This window comes from Dipodomys merriami, unplaced genomic scaffold, assembly GCF_024711535.1.
Source record: "Dipodomys merriami isolate MVZ:Mamm:240054 unplaced genomic scaffold, mDipMer1.0.p SCAF_287, whole genome shotgun sequence".
Lineage (NCBI taxonomy): Eukaryota > Metazoa > Chordata > Mammalia > Rodentia > Heteromyidae > Dipodomys > Dipodomys merriami.
In genome coordinates this window covers 514,501-521,203 of record NW_027204348.1, presented here as the reverse complement: position 1 = coordinate 521,203, position 6,703 = coordinate 514,501, and positions in this window count along the sequence as shown.

The following is a 6,703-nucleotide window of genomic DNA, read 5'->3' as shown; positions in this document are numbered from 1 at the left end:
ATGATGAGGTCACAATAAGTTTGTGATGTCACAATGGGTTCATGATGTCAGAGTGGCATGGGGGATCTCAACTGTAATTAATTGGCAATGAATATGTGAGTTCAAAAAGGGACTGTAATGTCTCCAAAGGCATGTTTTGTTAGAAATGTGAGGTCACAATATGACAAAATGGTCATGTCATCTGGCAGTTAGATGTCACCGGGGATTTCTGATATCACCTGTCATACCAGAAATATCAGATTGAAAACAGATTATGAGCTCAGAAAGGGCCAAATATATGGCAATGGCAGTATGTCACAAAACTTATAAGGACAGGACTGGTTTGTGATGGCACAGCAAGTTAATGATATCACAATGGCAATGTGATGTTACAAAGGATTGTGATATCACAATGGTTTTATGGTCAAAATGGGTTTCTGATATAGAATGAATTCACATAATAGGCCTTCACACTGTTAAGTCTATGATGTAACAATGTCACTGTGATTTATATTGCTGTGATGCCATTGTCATTTGGTTATGTCACAGTGAGCTGAAGGTGTCATAATGACAATTTGATGTCATTGCTGATTTATGATGTTACAATGGTTATGAGTTCACATTATGTTTCTGATATTAACACGCATGTCGTTTGAAATAAAATGAAAAAGCTGGGCGCCGTTGCCTCACGCCTGTAATCCTTGCTACTCCAGAGGCTGAGATCTGAGGTTACCGGTTCAAAGCCAGCTTAGGCTGGAAAATCTATGAGAATCTTATTCCCAATAAAAACCATTAGAAAACTGAAAGTGGCTCTGAGACTCAAGTGATAGAGCACTCGCCTTGAGCTGAAGAGCAGGGACAGCACCCAAGCCCAGAGTTCAAGCCCCATGACCGACAAAAAAATATTAAAACAGGCATTCACAATCTTTTTATAACATCACAATGACAATGTGATCTCATAATGCTATCTTGTCATTGTTGTTTTGTCATGTCAAAAGCAGTTGATGCTGTTATAATGAAAATGTTATGTCACTCTGGTGATGTCACAAAGGGTTCATGATGTTAAATTGGCATGTTTGAAATCAATTGTCAGTTCATAATGAGGGTATAGTTCCACAAAGGGACTGTGTTGTCACAAAGGGCATGTGTTTTTTCTTTTCTGTTTTTTTTTTGGGGGGGGTCCGGTTGTGGGGCCTGAACTCTGGGCCTGGGTGCTATCCCTCAGCTCTTCAGTTCAAGGCTAGCGCTCTACCACTTGAGCCACAGCGCCACTTCCGGCTTTTTTCTTTTTGCTTATGTGGTGCTGATGAATCGAACACAGGGCATCATGCATGCAAGGCAAGTGCTCTACCACTGAGCCACCTTCCCAGCCTGACATGTGTTTTTTCAAAGGTGATATGAGGTCTTAATAGGTTTGTGATGTCACAATGTTATAGTGATGTCAAATGGCAATGAAAGCTCACACTGGGTTTGTGATTACACATTGGTGATGATATCAAATAGTTTTGTGAAGTCACATCTCATAATCACATGTCCAATTTCACATGTCCAATGAGGATATGAGTTCACAGAAGAAGACACGTATAAATGGCCATGAATTTTCTAAAATGCTATGAAGACATACTAGGTTTTTGAAAACACAATGGGATAGTGATATCACGATGGCAATGTGATGTTGCAATATGATGACTTAATAATGTTTTGATATCATAATTTGTGATGCCACACAGATGAATTCACAAGAAGTGTCTGATGTCCAAATGGGTTGGTGAAATCAAAATGACACATGTGATTTCAATTTTCATTAACTCACAATAAGTACATGAGCTCACAAAGGGACTCTGATGTCTCCTAAGGCATGTATTTTCACAAAAGTGATGAAGTCCTAACAGGTGTGTGTTGTCAGAATGTGACAAAATGCTCATAACATCTATCAGTGTGATGTCACCATGATCTAGATGTCACACTGGATTCGAGTATCACATTTCATACCTGGATTGGGCTTGAGAGGATTGGAATTTCACAGTGGGTTAGTATTATCACTATGGAAATGTGGGGTCACAAAGGGATTGTGATGTCACAATGACTATTAGATCACAATGTGTTTCTAGTATAATAGGCTTGTGCTGTCACAATTGGTTGGAAATGTCACAATGGCATGCCAGATCTCAAATGTCATTAATTCACAATGAAGATATGAGTTTACAAAGGGACTGTGTTGTCTCTAAAGTCATGTGTTTCACAAATATGATGAAGTCCTAACAGATTTGTGAGTTCATAATGTGCCACTATGATCTTGATGTCTATCAATGTGATGTCACAATGTTCATGATGTCACAATGTTCATGATGTCAGAGTCAATTTCTGATATCGTATGTCATACCTGAATTATTATGTTTCAAAACAGATTATAAGCTTACTAAAAGCCAAAATATCCTAATGGCAGCATTTCACACAAGTTATGACTAATTTATGACCTCCTCATCAGTATGGCATCGCGAATTGTGACATCAGAACATTATTATAACATGATGTTGAGACATCACATTGTCATTGTGAAATCACTGTCCCGTTGGGTTTTCACATAGTATGACCTCACACTATGAAGCTTCTTCTATCAAATGGTATCCTCATATTGAATTATGAGTAATTGAAATTGGATCATTCTGATATTACAAACAAACTGTGACATCACAAAGCCATTGTGACCTCATCACCACGGTGACATCAAAACCGAAAGGGACATCTCATTCCATTGTGACATTATGGATCACATTGTGCCATTCCAAAACTATTATGACTTATAATCACCTTTGAAAACACACATGGCCTCTGTGACATCACAGAACATTTTTTGTATTCATAACTTCATGGGGAACTAATGACAACTGACATCACACATACCAAGGAAACATAACAAATCCTTTCTGACATCATAATTGTGACACCATGTTGCCATTATGACACCATCAGATCATTTTGAACTACAATGACATCATAGCATTTCCACATCACATTGTTATTCTGATGTCATAGACACGTTGTGTTTGCCTATTATGTTATTGATTCTATTTTTAATGTGGCATGTCGGTTATCAGAAACCCATTGTGTGTTGATGACCATTTTGATATCATGATGTCTTAATTCCATCACATTGCCATTGTGATGTCACGTTGCCAAATTAATGTCACAAAGGAATTTTGATGTGACAATCGTTGTGAAATCAGAATGAGTTTCTGATATCAACTCACATGCCACATTTCAAATAAAATGAAATCACAGATTAGGCATTCATAATGTGACTATGATATCACAATGACATAATGGCAAATGTTATAATGTCATTGCCATTTTGTGATGTCACCATAAGCTAAAGATGTCATAACAACAATATGATGTTACACCTGTTATGACGTCACACAGGGTTTATAATGTTACAATGGTGGGTCACAATGTGTTACTGATATCAACTGACATGCCACATTTTAAATAGAATGAAATCACAGGATATACATTCACAATGTGTCTAAGACAGCAAAATGGCAATGTGGTGTCATAATGCTATGAGGTCATTGTAGCTTGTTAATGTAACAATGTGCTGATGGTGTCATAATGACTGATATCACACTGGTGATGATGGCACAAATGGTTTGTGATGTCACAATGGTATGTCAGATCTTAATTGCCATTAGTTTACAGTGAGGACATGAGAATGAAGTCACCATGACATATACAAATGAACTGTGATGACACAAACGCCATGATTTTTGTCAAAAGTGCTAAAGTTCCTAACAGGTTTTGGTTGTCAAAATGTTAATGATATAAAAATGGGTTAATGATGTCAAAACTAGTTTGTAATATCACATATTATGTCAAATTTCCATTGCTACAAGTTCCCCATGATACAAGTTCACAGAAGGATCTTGATGTCCCAAAGGCCATGCATTTTCTAAGATGTGATTAAGTCATAATAGGTTTGTGAAAGCATGATGGTACAGTAATATCACAATTGCAATATGATGTCAAATTCTAATTAATTGGTGATTCTATAATAATGATGAGTTCAAAATTGTTTTGTGATGTTGCAGTAGATTGATGATGTGACAATGGCATTCCAGACCTCAATTGTAATTAACTCACAATGAGTATATAAATTTAGAATGGGCTTGTGAGGCTTCCAAAGCATTTGTTGACACAAATGTAATGAAGTCAAAACAGATTTGTGATGTGACAATATGACACAATGGTCATTACATCTAGCAGTGTGATGTCACTATGCTCATGATGTCAAAGTATATTTCTAATATTTCATGTCATTCCTGAAATAATTTGAGGTCGAAAATAGATTGAGCTATCAATGGGCCTAACGTAACACAGTGGCAATATGTCACAAAACTTTTGAGGACAGGACATGTTTGAGTTGTCACAGTTGTTTAGAGATATCACAATTTCAATGTTACCTCACAAAGGGTTTGTGATGTCACAATGGTTATGAAGTCAAAATGTGTTTTTGATATGAATCCACATGCCACATTGGAAATGTAATGAAATCACGTAATAGGCATTCATAATGTATATATGATGTCACAATGACAATGTGATGTCATAGTGGTATGATGTCATTACAGATTTGTGATGTCACAATGAGCTGATTTCGTCACAATGACAATGTGATGTCACACCTATGATTATATTGTAAATACTTTGTGATATTTCTTTGGCATATCTGATCTCAATTGAAATTTCACAATGAGGATATGGGTACACAAAGGGACTGTCATGTCACAAAGGCCATGTGTTTTTTTAAAGGTGCTAAAGACGTCATAATGGGTTTGGGAGGTCTCAAGGTGATTGTACTGTCACAACAGCAATGTGATATCATAATGGCTTTGTGATGTCACCTTGGTGATGAGGTCACAATGGACAGGACCAGTTTGTGATGTCACAACAGGTTACTATCTCAATGGCACTGTGATGTCACAAAGGGATTTTCACAGCACAATGGCTTTGAGGTCACAATGGATTTCTGAAATCCACCAATATTGCTCACTTGAAATAGAATGAAATCACAGAATAGGCATTCACAATATGTCTATAATGTCACTATGACATATGATGTCATAATACTATGATATGTAAGTTTAGTGATGTTAAAATGGCATGTCTTATCTTACTAGTCATTAGATTACCATGAGGATCCCAAAGGTTGCTATTGTGCTGAGTCCATTACACAGGATTCTTTTTGCTATTTTTTAAAATCGTTCTGAGTCCTTGCAAGGTTGATATCCCCAAAAATCACACACACACACACACACACACACACACACACACACACACACACACACACACACACAAACAAACATAAAGAGACACTGTGCACCAGCTTGGTGTGTGGGGTGGATGGAGAAGAGTCCTCTGTTGGGCTGAGTGGAGATTCGATCCCTCCCCCCTGGCAGCTGCTGAGGTTGGGGGGAAGCCCTGACCTGAGGTGAGGCTGCTTCTGCCATGGCCTGGTAGACTTAGGGCAGATTCAGGACAGCACAAAGCCAGGGATGGAGGCATGGCTGAGGGAGGGAGGAGGCGTGACCCAGGGGAGGACAGGGCGTGGCTGAGGGGACACATATCTGCTGCAGCCAGGGGCACACATGGACTGCAGCACTTGTGCAACAGGGGCAGGTCAGCCCTGGAGAGAAGTGGGGGCAGAGAGAGAGCAGAGAGAAGAGCAGGCACATGCACCAGGGGTGGCGGCCTCAAAACCTGATGCTGTGGGAGAATTGGGCTGGGCCAGGAATACAAAGCACAGAAAGCCAGCACATCAGGCACATCCCTTACACCATTGCTGCACGCTGCACACAGAACCACAGCCTACAGATTCTCCCAGCAGCACAAGTGAGTGGCCGATCACAGGTCAGCACCTTGCGACCTCCCCCTACCACTCCCACTCCCCCCCCCGCAAATCCCGCCTTCCTCTTGTGTCCCAACCATGCCTCCCCAGCACCAGGCAGGCCAGCCCTGACTCTGCCACAAATGCGCCCCAGGAGTTGGGGGTTGGGGAGTGGGTGTTGACTCTGGGAACTCACCCCCATCCCTAGTGGCCAGTATCCCTGGAAATGGGGAGATGCAGGAATGGGTGAGAAGGGGTCACCACTGAGCCCCTGGCTGGAGCAGTGGGAGCCACACAGTCCCACATCTGCACCCTTCCTCTCCCTGGTGGGAACCTGGTGGCTTTAGTCAGAGGTGAGGAACATCACCTCTGCACCTGCCTTATTGGGTCTTTTCCTTTTTTGCTGGGAGTGGGGGATGTTGGATGCAGAAGATAGGCCTCCCTTGCTATGTGAGCCCTTGTCCTCTGTGCTCAGTCACCCTTTCATCTGAGGAGGGTCCCAGAAAAGCCCACTAGGGAGTTGAGGGCACGGGGGTCAGATACTAGGTGAATATATGGGAGGAACACACACCCTCAGATACATATAACCGGCCTATCCCCCCACCCCAGCTGTCAACAGTACTCACAGGGTGATCACATTTCCCAGCTCTGCCAGAGTCTGCTGGTGTTCCCTGTCCATCTGGTCTCCTTGTCCTCCCCAAGAATCTGCCCAGTTGCCCAGAAGTATCTAGGCTGGAAGTAGGAGTCTGTACATGTATGTAGCCTTTAGGACCCCATCCATTTCCTCAACACTGCCCCCACCCTGGGTCAGACACCCCCCTTGGGACCCCATGACCCACT